The sequence below is a fragment of the Choloepus didactylus genome, chromosome X (assembly GCF_015220235.1).
Source record: "Choloepus didactylus isolate mChoDid1 chromosome X, mChoDid1.pri, whole genome shotgun sequence".
NCBI lineage: Eukaryota > Metazoa > Chordata > Mammalia > Pilosa > Megalonychidae > Choloepus > Choloepus didactylus.
The window spans coordinates 25,547,395-25,569,055 of record NC_051334.1 but is presented as its reverse complement, the minus strand read 5'-3'; positions in this window follow the sequence as shown (position 1 = coordinate 25,569,055).

The following is a 21,661-nucleotide window of genomic DNA, read 5'->3' as shown; positions in this document are numbered from 1 at the left end:
AAACCCACAGCTCATATCATGCTCAATGGTGCAAGACTGAGTGCATTCCTAGTAAGATCTGGAAGAAGATGAAGATGCCCACTTCACCACTGTTATTCAAAACTGTACTGGATGTTCTAGCCAGAGCAATTAGGCAAGAAAAAGAAATAAAAGGCATCCAGATTGGAAAGGAAGAGGTAAAACTTTCACTATTTGCAGATGACAAGATCCTATAAATAGAAAGTCCTGAAAAATCTGCATTAAAGTGACTAGAGCTAATAAACAAATTCATGAAAATGTTGGGGTACAAGATCCGCATGCAAAAAACATTCTCTTTGATATATACCTAGGAGTGTAATGGTAACTCTGTGTCTAACAATTTGAGGAACTGCCGAGCTGTTTTCCAAAGTGGTTGCACCATTCTACATTTCCACCAGCAATGAATGAAGGTTCCAGTTTCTCCGCCTCCTCCCCAGTACTTTTTATTGTCTGTCATTTTGGTTATAGTCATCCTAGAGGGTGTGAAATGGCATCTCATTGCAGTTTTGATTTGCATTTCCTTAATGGTTAATGATGTTAAACATCTTTTCATGTCCTTATTGGTCATTCCATATTCAAATCCTTTGTTCTTTAAAAAACAGGGTTGTCTTTTTATTATTGCGTTTTAAGAGTTCTTTATGTATTTGGGATGCAATTCCCTTATCACACATACAATTTGCAAATATTTTCTCCCATTCAGTGGGTTGTCTTTTCACTTTCTTGATGGTATCGTTTGTATTACAAAACCTTTATATTTGATGTCATTAAATTTATATGTTTTTTCTTTGTTGCTTGTGCTCTTGGTGTTAATCTAAGAAACCATTGCCGAAACCAAGGTAACAAAGATTTATCCTTACACTTACTTCTAAGGGTTTTATAGTTTTGTCTCTTACATTTAGGTCTGTGGTCCATTTTGAGTTAATTTCTGCATACGATATGAAATAGGCATCTAACTTCTTTCTTTTGCATGTGGATAACCAGTTGTCCCAGCACCAATTTGAAGAGGCTCTTTTTTCCCCCTTTGAATGGTTCTGGCACCCTTGCTGAAATTCAATTTATTACAAATGTATAGGTTTATTTCTGGACTCTCAATTCTATTCCATATGTTTATCCTTATGCCAGTACTGCACAATCTTGATTACTGTAGCCATGTAGTAAGTTTTGAAATTGGGAAGTGTGAGTCCTCTTTGGGTCTTCTTCTTAAGGTTGCTTTGGCTATTCTGGGTCCTTTGCATTTCCATACGAATTTTAGGATCAACTTGTAAATTTCTGTAAAAAGACTGTTAGGATTTTGATAGGGATAACATAGAATCTGTACATCAATTTGAGGAGTATTGCCCTTTTAACAATATTAAGTCTTACAATCCATGTACCTGGGGTGTCTTTCTGTTTATTTATATATTCTTTAATTTATTTCAACAATGTTTTGTAGTTTTCAATGTACAATTCTTGCACTTCTCTTGTTACATTTATTTCTAAATGTAAATGGAACTGTTTTCCTAATTTCATTTTTGGATCGCTCATTGCTAGTGAATAGAAAATGCAATTGATTATTTATATTGATCTTGTGTCCTGCAATTTTGCTGAATTTGTTTATTAGTTCTAATAGTTGTTGGTGGATTCCTTCAAATTTCCTTGGCATCTTCTCAGAGATCACTTTTGAAGGGTCTAAGAAAGAGGACGGAAAATCAGAGCCTTGGTCCAGAACCATTTCTCTCTGTAGGAATATTTTAGGGTCATATTGCCAGAGAGTTGGGGCTGAGCAAGTGGCTTCCTCAGAGTGGGTGTTTAGGTGTTAGATCTGAGGCCCTGAGAGAGGGAAATAATCAATCCAATCAGTTTCCTCAATGTAGCTTTCTTTCTGTGTTATAACCTTTGAAGCAAGTTGCTGATGTGGAAGGAAGGAATGTTCATTGGAGGTGGGGATGTTGTAAATTGTTGGATATTGAAATCTAATTGTGAATGGCTACCAGGAAGAATGTGTTCTTGGCACTGGGCTGGGCTGTATTTCATTCTGTCCCAGAAGTAGAGGGGCAGAGCAGATGGACTGCGTGTATATAGCATATCATGCTATTGAAGAACAAGCACCTTTGGGTACAAAGATGTTTAATTAGTTTTTTGATCATCACAGCAGCTGTTCCTGATTTCTTTGCATTTAAGTAACCCGAAAGTACTTACTGGTTGAATCAAATAAAAGATATCATTTTCCTTAATTTGGTACTATTGTTTTTTTTCTAAATTATTGAATTACTGTGGGCTTTTCCACATGCAAACTGAGCCTCTTTATTGGATTTTTTGCCCTCACCTGTGGTACTAACCATTCTCGTTCATTTATTTTTTCCTATCCAAAACTGTATGTTAACTTAGAAAATAACCTTGTTCCCAGCACCTCTCAATATTACTTGCTGCATTAAATTTCACTCGATTGCTTTTCCTTGGAAAAATTTATTTTGTTTAGAAAGAAACGTAAGTTCAGGAAGCAAGTGGTTCAAATTTGATAACATTGATCTCATATTTAATAAAATTTAAAATCACTTATCAAGTTGCACATATGTAAAATGTTCTGTTAGACTCTACTGAGGCAAGTAGACAAATGAAAATAGTCTCATATTTTGATAACACTTTAAAAATTTACACTGTGTCCACTAACAAAATAGTTTAAAATCTTGTACGATCGATTATATGAAGGAAGAAAGGTGAAATGGATTCACTGAAGAAGAATGAGTTTCAAGAAGAAGGCTCATGTTGAAAGGCTCAGTCTCATCATTATTAAAGAAATTCAGCAATTATTTGTCTAATTCAGGGCATATTCTCACTTTCACCTCACACGAATTCTGGTATTTATTTTTTGTTTCCTTTTATTTTCCCATATGCATCAAATTTCATTTTTCCCTTTTTGAAAATTATTTTATATGATGTGTTAATGACTAAGGGAAGAAAGAAAACTCACATTTTTGGAGGACTTCCTCTGTGCTATTTACTGCTATAGGACTTTACATTTTGTTGCCTGTTTTAATTTAAACAGATTTAGATAGGTGAGAAAACTGAGGTCTGGAAAACATGTGTGGTTTACCTAAGCTTCATAAGTGGCAAGCCAAATCTGAACCCATTTAGAGGTGACTACAGAAGCCATGCCTGCTCACTCCACTGTGGTATGATGACATCACAAGCACATGAAAGATAGATGGTGCCAATGAACCTAATTCTTGGGACATATTGTTTCTCTGTTGCTTTAACTTCCTAGGGCTGCTGTAACAAGTTACCAGAACTTTGGTGGCTTAAAATAACAGAAATTTATTCTCTCACCATTGTGGAGCTGAGAAGTCTGAAATCAAGGTGTCGGTAGGGTTAGTTCCTTTTGGGGGCTCCGAGGGAGAATCTGTTTCATGCCTCTCTCCTACCTTCTGGCAGCTGCCAACAATCCTTGGTGTTCCTGAGCTTGTAACTCCACCATATTCTAATATCTGCCTCCATCTTCACATGGCCTTCTCCCTGTGTCTCGCTCTGTTTTCACATGGCCTTCTTATAAGGACACCAGTCATGAGATTTAGGGTCACCCTAATCCAGTCTAACCTCATTTTAACTTGAATTATCTGCGAAGACCTTATTTCCAAATAAGGTCACATTCTGAGGTTCTGGGTGGACATGAATTTGAGGTGGGGGGTGGGGGTCACTATTCAACCCACTACACCTATTTTAACTGACAATAAGAAAAATCATAATGATAACGAAAGCAGGAGATAATTCTTAACTAAGTGTAATTTCACTTGCAGCTTAGATAATATCCTAACACTCTTATAATTTTGAAAAAAAGAAGAGAAGCAGATAAACATTTTCGGAGAATCTCCTCTCTGAGCATACTGAATAGAAGAAGTCTGCATAATTTCTTTCCATTGCATCTTGTGGTGATCCCAGGAGGAAGCCCCGCTATTTGTGATAAACTGGAAAACAAATAACATATAACCAGGGAGATGTAGTGATTGAGCTAGGAATTTTATTTTATACATTTTATTTTGCGATTCCTTATGGTACTCCATAAATCAATAAACCATTTATCCTCTTTAACTTATCATGCATTATTCTCTACTATCCACTATTTTTAACCTCCTTATTTGTTCATTTATTCATTACATATTTTCATAGCTGTTGTTATTCTTGCATCTAGCTATTTTACTTCTCTTTTCATTTCCCAAATATCTAAGGTAAATTGACCTTAACTCTCTCAGTGGGCATTGTTGGCATCACATTCAGATATCCTTGGATCAATTTAATCAACTCTGTACAGCCGTCCTCCACCTTCTGCAAGCTTTGCTGACAACTGCTCACACCTGTGGTTTAAAGTGACATTCGCTCGGGCACTGCAGCTGCTGTGACCCTTGCTGCGAGCCAGAAGTGTCTGGGAGTTTCAAGTCCTCCTCCCTCTTAATGAGGTCCTTTATTTAGTGACTAACTGGTGTGGGAACACAAGAGCCCAGATCCTTTGCTGTGTAGTGTATGCTTCACAGCCTCTGATCAGAAGTCTTCTTGGGATTAGGCTGAGGCTGGCACCTCACCTGAAATCACACCTTTGGCTTAGCTTCTTCCCCTTCTCTATCTTGCCTCTTCCTACCTTACTGGCTTCTCCTGGGAGAGATTCCTCAAAAAAATCACTTGAGTCTTTGCCATCGGGTGGGCTTCTTGAAGAACTAAACATGTATGTTTTCATTTTTTTCTTGGGTAGTCATTGTTGCATAGTATCTCCTAGTCGTCATCTCATTCATATAGATGCGATATAGAATTTGTGGTAATTTATAATTCAGGAGAAATCATCTGTTGGTCTACAAACATATTTCAGGTAGGCTCTAGATTGGTTAACTGTTAACTTCTATAAATATATATATTTTTTGGTCTTAATCCCAGATGTAAACTCAGCCCATCTTCATGATAAGGCTTGGAAATGGAAAGGCTTGATGGAGGAGAAGAGTGGATACTGGTGTTTAAATATTTGAAATCTTGTGATGGCGGGAGAGGGGTAAGTAGTCTTGCTTTCTGTTATCCTAGAGGTCAGAATCATATCAGTCTTGGAAAAGTGCAGGGAGTCACATACCAACTCAGAAGTACAGAAGAACTTTCTGAAACTTAGAAACTTCTGAAAATCAGATCGATTGTCTCAGAAATAAAAAAAAAGTTCATTGTGAGTGACTGAAAAATGGATTATCATAAGATGGATCAAATGGAGGTGGCGCTGTAACAGATTTATGTATGAGATTCAGGAGATAGTTCCTAGCTCTTCCCCAGGAACCAAATGCAAGGTCAGAAGGCAAAATGGTTTCCTTGATTTATAGGGAAAATACAGTTAAATTTAGGGCTTGTAGTCAAGGAGACAGGATACTCTAAAAACTTCAGCTACATTTTAGACCTTCTCTTTCCACTCTTTACATTCTTACAACGAGGATGAACATTGCCTGGTATGCTGGTTTGAAACTTATGTACCTCAGAAAATGCCATGTTCTTTTAATCCACTCTTGTGGGGGCACACCTATTGTGGGTGGGACCTTTTGATAAGGTTGTTTCTGTGTAGATGTGACCCCACACATTCAAGTGGGTCTTAATCCTTTACTGGAGTCTTTTAAGAGAGCTCATGGAAAGAGAGAGCTTAGAAAGAAAACGCCTTGGGAGAAATAAGTAAGGACCCATAGGAGCTGTGAGAGAAAGCTATTTAAACCAGAACCAGGAGAGAATGACCAGCAGACATCGCCATGTGCCTTCCCATGTGACAGAGGAACCCCAGATGCCAGCAGCTTTTCATCAGAGAAGGTATCTTCCCTTTGATGCCTTAATTTGCTCATTTCCATGGCCTTAGAACTGTAAGTTTGTAACCTAATAAAACCCCATTAAAAAAGCCAACCCATTTCTGGTATATTGCATTTCGGCAGCTTTAGCAAAGCAAAACACCTGGCTATTTCCAAAGTTTGAAACTAGAGAGTAAAATCACAGGACACTCCTTGAGCAAAGGCTTCAATCATGTTTCCACTTCACTCTAGGGAATTAAGGTACTTGCATAGCCCAGGGTTTAAGTGAAGGGTTATCATGAAGCAAAGATACGTTTCACAGTTTTAAAAGCCTATAGATTGTGTTTTCAACCTTAATGTTTCCAAATAAATGATATCAGCAAAAAAAAGCATATAGAAAGAAAACATATTTTAAATAAAACATAAGATTACTTAATGAAGTGATAGTAATCAAATGATAAAATCAGACAACCATAATAAAAATGCACATACTGGGAAAGATAAAACAGCCTCAAACACTTGCTTTTGCTCCGATTTAAGAATTGCTGAAACAATAAAACAAGCCAAGATTGGTACCAATTTAAATTGTCACTGGCATTTTTGACAGTGCAAGCTGTTCCCACAACTTTGCCCAAATTGGGCACTGGCATCACTCTTTATCTTTTACAATCTGATTGTATAAAACAAGATCAAACATTTTCTAGATTGAATGAGTTTCGCTTAAGAGGCACTGAAGAGTAAAGTTCCCAGAATTAGTTATATAATCTTCCATCAGAACAAATGAAAATTCCTGAATCTTAAACCAGTGGTTTGCAAACATTTTTGCTCTCATACCCCAGAGAAGTATTTTGTAGTGTACCTTGACTCACATTTCTTTTTAATTTAGCACGTACAAGTTGCAAGGTTAAAATAATTTCAAAGGAATAGATTTGTAGTATATTGTAAATATAATGACTTTTTAAAATAAAATTGCTATTCCACTCTTTATGTATATCCAGTTGTGGTGGTTTGAAGCTGTATGTACCCAGAAAGATATGCTGTTAAACCTAATCCATCCCTGTGGGTGTAGACTTATTGTCAGTAGCACCTTTTGATGAGGCTACTTCAGTTAAGGTGTGACCCACCTCATTCAGGATGGAGTCCTTTATAAAAGAAATGGAGACAGAGAGAGAGAGAGAGAGAGAGAGGTGGTAGCAAGAAGCTGAAAGCAGTGAAACCCAGAAGAGAAGGGAGAGAACAGCAGATGCTGTCATGTGCCTTGCCATGTGGTATAAGAGCTGAGGATCACTGGCAGCCAGTCTTCAGGAAGAAAGCATCGCCTTGATGATGCCTTGATTTGGACATTTTCATGGCCTCAAACTCTAAGCTAATAAATTCCCATTGTTTAAGCCAATGCATTTCATGGTATTTGCTTTAGGTAGCCTAGGAAACTAAAACACTAGTGAAATATAAATAACATATTTATATGCCTGCTTAAATAGAAATGAATAAGCTCTTTCCTAATAGTTGGAAATTTTGTCATTCCTTTTTGTATTTGAATGAACTTTTCTCCCACAGAATTTTATCCTGATGTTATCTACTTTTTGTTTTTAATTCCTTTATTGATTACCTTATCATATTCTAATGAATAATACACACATTTTGAAGTATTATGTTTTTTACTTCATTGGGCTATAAGGCTCTCTATATTAAACAATTTGTTTTGGGTGGAGTTGTCATCACCCTCTTTATTAGTATACAACTGATCAAAAGAATATAAATATATGGCAGCATTTTGAGAATTATTAAACATATAAAGATTTACTGAATGTGTATCTCTTAATGAGAGATGGAATTTTTTTATGATTTATAAAATCCTAAATGGATATTACTTATTGTTAGAATGAGCCAGAATCGAGCATCTATTTTATCTTCATTTTAAATTTCATAGTAGACAGTACTGACAAGCCTTATTCACAAAAATAAGTAGAAAAATAGAAGTGTTGTTCTGGCAATGTCATTCAATTCTTCGCGCTCCTTTTAAATTATATTTAAAAATAGCCTAGTGATCCATCATCAAATATTATTTTAATAATCTATTAGCTGACAACTTGATTAGATCTCCCTTCAATTTCATGGAAAGCAAGGAAGTGGAAACCACTTGCCTCACAAAATAATTTTTAGCCCAGTAATTAGAGTCATTCACTTTCCCCAAATCAATATGATTGTAGCAAATTGCCTCTTTGCTTGGTGTCCAGAAAGTTTTTACCACCAGGAGGTTTACAATGCTTAGACATCCAATCAATGTTCTCTTTCTTTTCTGAAGGACTGAAGGGGCTTTGAAAGGGGAGAAGGGAAAGAACAAGTGTCCCCATCACATGTGCCCTTCTTAGGTGGATCCATTTTAGGAAAGACTGTGAAAGCCAAAAACCTGGAAATGTACAGTCTCTGCTTCTCTACTCTAGGGAAACTTTTGCCTGAGTCAAGGGTGTAAGCAGTCTAGTATGAAGAACTCTGCTCAACTCTAAAGGATATTTATTGCTTATTTAACCAGATGTTCAGAGATTGGCAGTCTCTGGGTTGGTTCTGTGGTTCCACAGTTTGTTCAGGTACCTACACTAAAGACCTTCCATATTTCCTTCTTTAATATGTTGTCAGTTTCTTCACTGATGATCTTGTGATAGCTACGGTAGCTGTATGCATCGTATTGTCAAGTGGCACCATCAAAAGCAGAAGAAAAAGGGAGGAGGGATCGTGGTTTTTCAGGGAGAAATAACTTTCCCAAAGGCCTGAAGTAGATTTTCCATTTACCAGATAAGGGTCACATGTCCACACATAAATAAATCAAAAGCAATGAAATAGTATAACCATAAATATAATAGACCAATTGTGTTCCATCCCCTGTTTAATTGGGACTAGGCATATTGCTACCAAAAAAGTCCGAATTTTTCTTAGCAAAGATTTTGGATGAGGCAGCAGATGTCAGTGCTTTGCACACATCCCCTGTGATACTTTTATCATTTTTGTGCCCTTTACCATTTTTGTGTACACGGGGTGCTGGTGGAGTTGCACTCCCAACAGCCAGCACCTATGTCTCTTTGAGCTGTCAGAACCTGCTTTACCTGTGTGTCCAGAGACCCAGACGTGCCTGGGAATATACTATTCCCTTCTGCCTTCCCATACCAATAATTGTCTGGTATGGGGGCTAGAAATACTCCAGCTCCTTTGTGTTCTGATTGAGACAACTTTCAGATGTGATCAACACTGTTTCTAAAGCTTCTCTTTGGGAGTTAGCCAAAGTCACCCTCCACCGGGCTTTGCTTGATATTGCTTAGCTCCCTTCCTGTCCTGGTCCCTACTTCCCAGTCCTCTAAAACTTTTCCCAGGAAAACTTTCTAACAAATCACTTTTCTATGAGTCCTTCTCTCAGGGTCTGCTTTGGGAGTACCCAGCTTACTAAATGGGATTTGCCTGTTGGATAGTGACCAGTCTTTTCTGGAAATTCCAGGACAGAGAATCTTGGGATAGAGAAACCGAGTAGAAAGATGGTGCGTAGTACACTGCTTGCAAATAGAGCGTACTGATGAACTTTGATGCAGCAAATTTGCCAGCTTACTTCTACCATATCTGTAACTTTTAGACAGACTGACTCCCCAAAGATTCCTCAGTTTGGAATAGATAATTGCTAAAATAAATTCCTAACTTCTAATGCTTTGGTTTATAAAATGCAGCCTGATATAATTTTATCATAAAACTCCCTTGTTTAAATGAGAGAATTCAAAATCGAGGCATCTTTGAAAGCAGAATTTTGCATATTTAGACTATAAAAAGTACATTAGAATTACTTTATAGTTCCCCAGTAGGACTTAGTGTAGCAGAATCATCTCTTCATGTTATACAAACTATGTCTCTAAAATGATAAGATTGATTCCCCAAATATGTTTGGAAATCAGTTTTATCATTTGAAATCTATCTTACTACTTGATAGTAGCACCTCATGTGAGGAATGTATATGAACAATGTAACATTCAATGGAAATATTCATTTTTGAAATATATAGAAATCACTATTTAACTTATTTTAGATAAATTCAATTAATAAATAGGAGAATGTGGATAGATAGATATAGATAGATAACATTTCCAACTAGAGAGAAAAACTACTGAATAGAAAATCACTGTGAGTTAAATTTTAAAGCACACATGTTGACTATGCCTAGGGAAAATTGGTGAGTGGAATAACAACAAATAAAATTATTTCAATAAATTGATTTGTGTGCTATATGCAGTGCACTGTGCTAATATCTTAATTCTTTTAATTTAATCTTCACAATACCTCTCTATGAATTAAATTATGTCCATTTTTGTTTATGGGTAAAATGAGGTTCAACCAGATTGAGATACTCTTCTCAAGGACATACTCAAACCAGTGATTGAACTGAGATATAAATGCAGGTCTGTTTGAATCTCAAGTATGTGGTATGAAATCATTTTGTCTGTGCCATTTTATGAGACAAGAAATTCATCTCTTTTTGAAGAATGGCCCTGTATTGTTCTATTGATGTTATTAGGGGAAGGAACATGCACTTCCAACCTGTGAGTCTGCTCAGTAAAAATATGAATCTGGGCAAAGAAGGAAAGAAACTGGCCAAGGAGTCATGGATTCAGTAGCAAACCTATGGGTTCTTCTACCAAAGTATTCCATGGCCCCTCTAGCTAGGGTGTTGGTCACATTAGGATTAGTTTCCATATATTCAGGAACATGGCAGAAAAGCCAGAGACCAATTCCCCATAGAAAGTATTAAGTCATGGATTGGAGGATCTTCCAAACTACAATTGGTAAATTGGAACTCCATCTAAATTTCACAGAGCCAGAATACAAAATTCTTACAGTCTAGGAAAAGATATTTAATAGAACGCATGTATCATTTTTTGGTCAAAAGAAGTCATGGTGGCCTTATTCCCAGTGCTCAGGTGCAAACAGAGAATGACTGACATATTCATGATCCACGAGGAAAGGGAAAGATGAGGCTAGTTATAGAAATAAAGGGTGTATTGATAGGAAAACAGCTCATGCTGAATTATTGACATTATCATACCACAGTTGCAGACTTGAAAATTGGATGACTTCTAAACATTCTTAAAATTTCTTGCCTATTGTTTCCACTAGGAATTTTTCACTGGCTAATCCTTTGGCCTCAGAATCCAGCCATCATCCTAGCATCCCTCCTTCTTCCCTCTATTTTTATCTCCTCATTTTTCCAATTGACCACTCTAGACTATTCTATAGTTGAATACACAGAGCCAAAATTTCTCTTCTTTTTGTCAACAGTTTCATTGAGATATTATTTACATATTATAGAATTCACCCATTTTAAGTGTACAGTTCAGTGATTTTTAGTAAATTTATACAGCTGTGCAGCCATCACCTTAATCCAATTTTAGACCATTTCCATCACTCCAAAAAGATCCTTTGTGTCCACTCCTATCCCTAGACCCAAAAAACCACTAATCTGTTTTCTGTCTATACATTTGCCTTTTCTAGACATTTCATTTAATGGCATTTTATAAAATAGAGTCTTTTGAAGCTGGCTTCTTCCACTTGGCATAACGTTTTTGAGGTTCTTCCATATTGTAGCCTATATCGGAATTTCATTCCTTTCCACTGATAGTCTTCCATTGTATGAATGGCACATTTGGCTTATTCTGCCCTTTCATGAGTTGACTGACACTGGTATTGTTTCCAGATTGGGGTCATTATGAATAATGCTGTTATGTCCATTTGTGTGCAAATCTTTGAGGACATGCTTCATTTCTCTTCAGTAGATACCTGGCAATGGAATTATTGGGTTGTATGGTAAGTTATGATTAATTTTCTAAGAGGCATTAAACTGTTTTCCAAAGTGTCCTTACCATTTTACAGTCTCATCAGCAATGTACTAGAGTTCCAGGTTCTCAAAGTCCTTGCCAAAACTGAATTTTCTTAATGGCATGGATTGAAGCACAAATGATTTGTAATATTGATGAAATCCAATTTATAACTTTTCTTTTATGGATTGTGCTTTTGGCATCATGTTTAAGAACTCTTTGCCTAACCCACATTAACAAAGATTTTTCCTATATTTCCCTCTAGAAGTTTTACAGATTTTGCTCTTATATTCATATCTAGAATCCACTTTGTATTAATCTTTGTTTATGGTGTAAAGTATGGGTCTAAATCAATATTTTTATATCTGGATATCCAGTTGTCCCAGCATCATTTGTTAAAAAGACTATCCTTTCCCAATCCAATTGTCTTGGCACTTTTTTGGATAATCAGTTGACCATCAATGCAAGGATTTATTTCTGTATTCTTAATTCTCCTCCATTGATCTATGCACCTGTCCTTATGCCAGTACCATACTACCTTGATAACTGTGACTTTAGAATAAGTTTGCAAATGAGAAATATAAATCCTCCAACTTCATTCTTCCTTTTCAAGATTGTTTTGCCGATTCTGGATTCTTTGCATTTACATATAAATTTTACCATTGGCTTGTCAATTTCTACCCTAAAAAAGCCTGCTAGTATTTTGATAAGGTTTATATTGATTCCATAGGTAAATTGGGGGAGAATCGCCATTGTAATAATATTGAGCTTTCCCATCCATGGCTAGAGCAATTTTTTTTTTTTAATAGGGGAGACTGAGTTCATTCAATACAACAAGAGAAGGGGTTGGCATTAGATTCGTAGACATTTCATCCATTCTACCAACATTAAAGTCAATTATGATGAATGGTTCTATAGAGAGAGTGAGAACGTTTTATTCCAATTGCCTCCATTTTCCTTAGAGAAATTAGCAACAAGGTCATCGCCTGAGAGAGAGTCCAAAGAGTGATATTTAATATGAAAGAAGAAGATGTGAATTCATCTTTAGGGAGTAGAAGAGTGAATTGACTAAGGGGATATGGGAGAATCGTGGAACAGTACTGAGAGACCTCTCTTCCTGCTTTTGGCAATCCTGTGATCACCACTATGTGAATTTGCCTACGCTAGCTTGCCACGTATACGTTCCCTGTCACCCCCATTCACCCCAGCCAACAGCCACCACCGGGTATGTGAGTGAGGCAGCTGACTTGAGTCACACGAGTGAGTTCTGCTAAGAGCAGCAGAACTGTCTAGTTGAGCCCACCCCATCTCTGACCCACAGAACTGTGAGCTAATTGATGACTGTTTTCAAGTTTTGAGATTTGATTTCTAGCTCAATTATTAATCAATACAATGTAGTATTTATTATTTACCAAGAATTGTTTTCTCCACTTTATATTTATTAGCCCCTTCTAGGGTGACCCATTTGCTCCATTTTGCCTGAGTTTGGCCTGGTTTTAGTGTTGAAAGTTACCCTTTCCAGGAAACCCCTCAGTCTTGGGCAAACTGGGACAATTAGTCACCTCATATTTAGCCCCCTCTCTTATTTCTCTCCTTATGACTGCTATCTTGTATGTCCCATGCAAAGTACATAGAAGCTTTTTGGAAGGTATTATTTAGGAGGAGATATTTGATATACCCCCTCCGTCATTGCCTGGGTGATTTGGGGCAATTTAGTTAAATTTGGAATCTCAGTTACCTTCTCTGAAAAATGGAAAGAATGACATTACCTACTCTCAGGCTTGTGGAGGGAATTAAATGAGTTATGATGTGCTTAGAAGAGTTCCTGGCTTAATTCCAATCGACTATTACCAAAATTGCTATTAATTTGTGGTCAAAACATTCTGTTTTGAGAAAGAGTGGGCAAAATTGAAGATAGTACTGCTTTCAATAGCATGGCATGCAAATTATCATTTCAGAGAAAAACGGTGACATTTTAGCTTAAGTTGAAATCTAATATTTCAGATCTCTGGTTAAATTGAGTTAATTTAGGAGGAGGAGGGAAGACTTTGATTCAATCATTGATAAGACTATCTTGGAGAATGCATATGGCACTTCCTGTTCATGTGTGCCTGGTGAGTAGAAGCTATGAATTTTAAATAATGAGGTTTAGTCATAATCATCGTAACTCATCTACTGTGAATTAAATATTAATAGTAATTTTCAACAAAGTAATATAATTATTTTGGTAGAGCTTATCAATAGCATTTGAATATTTTTTCACACATCTTTCAAGGGAAATAATAAAATAGATTTAAGCCAAAAAATCATGAAGGTTCCTATTATTTTAGAGAAGAATGGCGAATGTAAAAATTTACAATGTTACTGATATCCTTAAAATAGGATCATAATTAAAATCTGCCTTCTGGAAGAAATATTTCACTACATTCACAATAGTAGCCTAGTGATTATATGTGTTTGACTTGCCCACAGAATATGATCTGAAAGCCAGAAAAGAAAAGGAAAATAATTTTTCTGATTTAGTAGGTCCCAGGGGAAAAAAAAGAGAAAAGAATAAGAAAATGATGTCGTGGAAAAATAAAAGTGAATATAACATTAAATATTGGAAAGTAAATTCACATAAGCAGTTTTTAAAGGAAGAAACAGGATAGAATTACAAAATCATGCACATAAGTCTAGCTCCCATTCTATAGATTTGGGGTTCCCTAAAAGATGAAAGAGGCTAATTGTTCTGATCTTTACCCAGTTTTCCTGGAACCAGAAGTTCAAGGAAATAACCAAAACACCAAAGATGTGTTGTCTTCCACTTTGAGGAAAGAATGCCTCTTCAACCTGAGGGAGATAAAAAGAAAAAATAACGTACCGTTCAGATGATGTTTAAACAAGCCTAGTTTAGAGCTATGAGTCGAAGAATAAGAATTTGACTATGTATGCGCGTGTGATTATATGTTTGCATTGCATGTGCGCGTGTGGAATTTTGCCACTGACTTCCTGAGGTGGAAGGCTTCCTGAGCTGATTTGTTTGCCATGACTATTGAGCAGTTTGCTTCACATCTCAGGACATTCTCCACATGATTGCAGCATTTTCCACTGTACTTAGTTTCAGTAGATTAACCACAATGATTGGCTAGTCCTCTCCAAATAAGGTTGGCATCATGGTGTAGTGAGATATGTCTTCCTCCAAGTTTTTCTGATTATAATTTCCTTTCTTCAAATTTTCTTTCTCAAGTTCCTATTGTAATATCAGTTTCTGCTTTATCCATTCTTTGTTCCCTATATTAACAGGATATGTGGAGTTATAAAGGTAAAACATTTATAAGCAGACATAAAAGTCCTTGTTTCTTGAATCTCCTCTTGATGAATAAGATGGCTATTCTTATTGTGTTAAAGAGTTAAGTATACATTATTTTGATCTGTTTGATAACAAAGTGTATTTGTATAAATTAAATAGAAAATGGATTGCCTAGTTCACTGCATGTATACCTGTTTCCTGAGGCCACTAGATGATAATTTGTTCTGACAATGAAAGAAACAAGTGGAAATTTTAGAAAACTAACAAATTGTTGTTGTGGTTTGTGTATGTGTGTGTGTGTGTGTGTGTGTGTGTAAAGGAAGTAAAAAGAAGGAAGTAGACAAGGAGAAATCATTTCATTTTTGTCTTGTCTTTTTTTGTCTGTGCATTTTTATGTATGTTTTTTGACAAAATTGGGATCACACTACATGTACTGCTTCAAAACATGGTTTTTGCACACTGTACATGTCACAACAATATTCTTCTATTATGATTTTCAGTTTCAAAGTGATAAAAGCCACTGTGTACCGAGCCCCAGGTTCTAATCTAAACAATTTACAGGCACATATCCATAATCCACACAGTAAAAATATGAAGCAGTTAATGTTATCTTCATTTTAAAAATGAGAAAACAGAATCTTTAAGAATATGAATGACATATCCCTGGCTGCAAATATAATATATTGTACAGTACTGATTCAAATACTGGTCTTACAAAGTATGGTTTACAAAGCATGTGTTTTTTCATAGCTTCCTTTTACAGCCTTCTGATAATATTCGATTGAATGGATAAAGAATAATTCACTTTACCTGTCCTGTCCTGTTGGATATTTAGTGGTGTTTCAAAGTTTTCAGTGTTACAATTTACCTTGCATTGAGCATTCTTATGTAAGAACCCACATTCAGAGTTCTGTTTTTTTAAGGCAAATCCTAGAATTATAACTGCTAGGTTAAAAGTTTTGAATAGTTTTAAAACTTGTAATATATGTTTTTATGCCAAATTGAACAAAAGAACAAATTTTCCAATTAAACATCACTTCACTAGCAATGTTTTGTTTAAAACATTTCTTTTCAAATGTCATTTTAATCTTTTCAAGGTGATCTAAGTTTATACAGATGAACATTTGTAATTCCATCATCCCTAATACTGGGGAGATTAGATAGATTGGTAGATAGATAGATACATACTCATTTGTTGGCAAAATTATACCCTTTATATTTCTTTCATCACTACTAAAATGTATTGACTATACTTCTTTTCAATTTTCCATTCATATGCCTTGCCTTTTTTTCTTGCCTTTTAAAAATCAATTCTGGTATTCTGTGCTTTTTAATTGAAGGGTTTGGTGCATTAACATTTTAAAACTTTTTATTGTAGTAACATAATTGATGTTTATCTTTCTTAACTGATTTTTTTTTTATTAAATTCAGTTTTATTGAAATACATTCACACACCATACAATCATCCATGATATACAATCCATTGTCCACAGTATGATAACATAGTTATGCGTTCATCACCACAGTCTATCTCTGAACATTTTCCTTACATCAGAAAGAACCAGAACAAGAATAAAAAATAAAAGTGAAAAAAAACACCCAAATCATCCCCCCATCCCACCCCATTTGTCCTTTAGTTTTTATCCCCATTCCTCCACTCATCCATACACTAGATAAAAGGGGTGTGATCCACACGGTCTTCACAATCACACTGTCACCCCTTGTAATCCACATTATTATATAATTGTCTTCAGGAGTCCAGACTGCTGGGTTGGAGTTTGGTAGTTTCAAGTATTTACTTCTAGCTATTCCAATACATTAAAGCCTAAGAGGTGTTATCTATATAGTGCATAAGAATGTCCACCAGAGTGACCTCTCGACTCCATTTGGAATCTCTCAGCCACTGAAACTATTTCGTCTCATTTTGCATCCCCCTTTTGGTCAAGAAGATACTCTCAGTCCCATGATGCTGGGTCCTCATTCATCCCCGGGAGTCATACTCTGCGTTGCCAGGGAGATTTACAACCCTGGGAGTCGGGTCCCACGTAGGGGGGAGGGCAGCGAGTTCACCTGTCGAGATGGCTCAGTTAGAGAGAGAGAGGGCCACATCTGAGCAACAAAGAGGTACTCAGGGGGAGACTCTTAGGCACCATTACATACAACTTTAGACTTTCCTTTGTGGTAATGAGCTTCATAAGGGCAAGTCCCATGCTTGAGGGCTCAGCACATCAAACTGCCAGTCCCAATGTTTGTGACAACATATGCTAGGGGATCAGCATCTTAAAGTTTAGAGATAGGCCTTACAATTCAGGGATAGAGTTAACTGCTGTAAGAGCTTACAATCTTGGGACTATTACAATTATTGTGTCCACGTTAGGCTATGTTCTAAGATTCAATTCTGAGTTTACACATTGTAGTTAGTCCATATTAGTGAGGCATCATCCCTCTCACCATGTTTTCTCCAACACTTTTACTCCTATATATATATTTTCCTACAATTTTATAAAGTTATATTCACATACCATACATTTATCCACAGTGTACAATCAGTTGTTCATGGTATCATCATAAAGTTGTACATTTATCACCACAATCAGCATTTGAACATACTGATTACTACAAGAAAAATTGTTTTTTTTTTTTTTAGCAATAAGAAAAAATGATAAAAAGAAAAATAACATGTCATACAAGACAATATACTACTAAGGACAGCAAATAACACCACTACCAAGAATCCCATATTACTCCCCTATATCCCCTTCTCGTATACATTTAGCATTGGCATATTGCCTTTGTTACATTTCATGGAGGTATATTACAATGTTACTGTTGACCATAGACTCCAGTTTGCTTTGATTATGTTTTTTCCTGAATACCATCCCTTTTTCAAATTTCTACATGGTTGACATTCATTTGCTTTCCCACATGCAAAAACATTTTTATATTTGTATATTTAGTAACAGTCATTGGCCACTCCAGTTTTTGCCACGTTATACAGTCCCAGTCTTTATCATCTATCTTTACCTCTGCTGTCATACATTCTCCTATCCCACCTCTTTCAGCTTTACTTGCAGACATCTATGTTCAGTGTACTTACAATACTGTGCTACCATCACACAGTATTATGCTATCTATTTCTGGATCTATGCAATCAATCCTAAACATTCTGTAGTCCTTCAGCATCAAATGGCTGATCTCTGCCCTCTTTCTATCTCCTGGTCACCTGTGTTGTCAGCTTTTAACTCCCAAAGTTTGTTCATTAATGTCTGTTCATATTAGTGAGACCATACGGAATCTGTCCTTTTGTTTCTGGCTAACTTCACTCAACATAATGTCCTCAAGGTTCATTCACATTATTACATGATCCATGTCTTTGTTCTGTCTTACAGCTGCATAATATTCCATCATGTGTATATACCACAGTTTGTTTATCCACTCGTCCTTTGATGGACATTTGGGCTGTTTCCATCTCTTGGCAATTGTGAATAATGCTGCAATAAACATTGGTTTACAAATGTCTGTTTGTGTCTTAAGTTTCAGTTCCTCTGAGTATATACCCAGCAATGGAATAGCTGGGTCATATGGCAAATCTATATTTAGCTTCCTGAGGAACCTCCATACTGTCTTCCAGAGTGGCTGCACCATTCTACATTCCCACCAACAATGAATAAGTGTGCCTCTTTCTCCACATCCTCTCCAGCACTTGTCATTTTCTGTTTTTTGGATAATGGCCATTCTGGTAGGTGTGAGATGATATCTCATTGTGGTTTTGATTTGCATTTCCTTAATAGCCAGTGAAGTTGAGCATTTTTTCATATGCTTTTGAGCCATTTGTATTTCCTCTTCAGAAAAATGTCTGTTCATGTCTTTTGCCCATTTTTTTATTGGATTCTTTGTCTTTCTGTTATTGAGATGCAGGATTCCTTTATATATTCAGGATATTAAACCCTTATCTGATATGTGGTTTCCAAATATCATCTCCCATTGTGTAGGTTGCCTTTTTACTTTTTTGACAAAGTCCTTTGATGTACAAAAGTGTTTAATTTTGAGGAGATCCCATTTGTCTATTTGTTCATTGGTTGCTCGTGCCTTGGGTGTGAGGTCTAAGAAACCACCTCCTTTCACAAGATCTTTAAGATATTGCCCTACATTTTCTTCCAAGAGTTTTATGCTCTTGGTGCTAATGTTTAGGTCTTTGATCCACTTTGAGTTAATTTTGGTATAAGGTGTGAGATGGACATCCTCTTTCATTCTTTTGGAAATGGATATCCTCTTAACTGATTTTTAAAGTTAACTCTTTGGTCAATTAATTGGACCATTCCCTTAGGCTCATCCCCTTCTTTCATAGTACTATGAAATTAACAGGACAGGTGCCTTTCCAGAGTAAAGAAAACATTTCTAAGCCTCCCTTGCAGTTGATTGTGGACATGTGACTAAGTTCTGACCAATGGGATATAAGTGAAAATGTTACGTGGTAGAGTCTGGGAGCTTTCCCTTGGTGACCCAGTTCTCTAGTGTGACTTTCAGATTCATTCTTGAAACACGATATAGTAGTCTGAATTTTTCTCAAAATTCCAGTTGCCTAAAGTCTTTATTTCACTCTCATGGGTCCGTAATCTGGCTGTGACAGCTTTTTCAGGCTGCAGATCGGGTTTTCAGTTAGGCTTCATGGATCTCTCATTCTGAGATCCAGACTGATGTAGCAGCAGCTCCCTGGGGCATGCTCTTCTTATTATGGATGGCAGGAGAGCAAGAGTGTTAGTGGAAATGCAAAATTCTTCCATCTTCTTCTCAACTGGCATAGTGTCACATTCATTTGGTCAAAGTGGGGGACATTTAATCTACCTGTTCTACTGGGAAACTCCTCAATGTCACGTGGCCAAGAGCTTGGATGCACAATCTTATAGCATGGAGGGAGTAAAGAGTTGGTGGCAGTAATTCAATCTTCTTCCATGCACAGCGTATATTCTGTTTCTACAGACTTCCCAAGAAGACTGTGAACCACTTCATTCTCTATTTTAAAAATCCTTTTTTGTTTAATCTACTTTGGATGGCTTCTATTCTCTGCAGATAAACCCTGACTGACATTTCCCAGAACATTTCATTTTTTAATGCATCTGGAATTTATCTGGTGAAAGGTCAGAAGGAAGATAGAGTAGTCATCTGACATTTCTAGCGCTAAGCATGCCTTTCACCTTTAGCCTGTGAAGCAGCGTGCTCTCTCTTGTCTATAGACTTTGGGTTGGGTAGTCACCCCTACCAAGGCTGGGGCATGTGCCATCACCTTAAACCAAACAGGCCTCTCCCAAATATAGATATTGGTTCAGGACTGGATAGACATTGGAATGCAGTGGAGTTGGTGTGACTAATAAATCCCATAATAATTAGAACCTATGAATGCCTAGGGAAAGAAAGAAATCAACAAAGTGATGAAGTCTAAAGAATTCAGAGTACTGTTCTGAATAAGGGCAACTAGTTGTGTGTAATGAACATGGTGAATGGGAATATCTTTAAGGTCAGCAGTAGATCTAGGCTTGTCAGTAATGATAAATGAGCGTGAACATAAAGGCTGCTGTAAAACATTTATAGCTATGTGGTAAGGTATAAGTACCTCTATGATTATGGGTAAATTTATGAATGCTTGTGGTCATTTATATATATACTTCTGCATACAAAGGAATTGCATTTGTTTTCAAGAATAGTTGTTTTTTATTTGTTCTTCGGAAATTATCTGATAAGAATGAGCAGTTGGGAAACATTTGAAACAAGGCAGAAAAGAGGTGAATGAAAAGTGAGACCTAATCCAAGCCACAGGGTAGAAACTGGTTCAGTTCTATTCTGATTGATATGTGTGGAGGAAAAATAGTTCCAGAGGTTTTTTTTTTTGTTTTTTTTTTTTTTGTGCATTCAATCTTGGGAGAGTTATTTTCCCTTGCAAAAGTTCTGATTTTTCTTGTATCAACTTTACCTGTTCTTTGCACAGTATTACATTTTCCCCTTGTGCTCATTGTTTACCCACTTCAAGAGAATTCAATGTGATTTACAATCAAAATTATATAGGACTCAGCTAGGCATAACTTGAACCACGATATGGAATATCTTTAGAAATGATCCTCCAGCTTGCACTTCTGCTCTCAAACAAATATATTATATTCCTAGAAGCATATGAGAAAAGATGCAATAAGATTTTATTCAATTATAGAAATAATCAATGTCATGATGAGGTACATTGTTTCTATAATGATTTCATTCCGCTTCTTTTTTCTTTATGGTGGTTTATATATCCATGAACAGTTTAAATGTATTAGATTAAATAACTTCATTTACAAAAGCTGTATTCAGTAGGTGCCCAAATGAGAAACACCAATATATTTTGAAAATCTATAGAAAATGTTATTGCTTCATATTATTTGGAGAATTGATCAGTAAGAGAACAGAGTTCACCAGGAGAGCTACAGAGGCTGGGAGTTAAGTTAAATATGTGGAAAGAGAAAAAAGTAGCTTATAGTGTTTCTGAGAAGTACTGTAAAATAAGATCAGAGGACCAATGCAAAATGTCACTTGAGTCATTAAGAAACAGTCTGGGACCAGCATCTAAGAGATGGAGTAGTAGCTTCTAGAGAAATCAGCTTATGAGAGTAAGGGACCAATGAGCTGGAATCCAGGCACCTTGTCTTGGAACAGAGGTAAAAATTGGATAAATAAGCAGAATCTAGAAATGAGATCTATGTAAC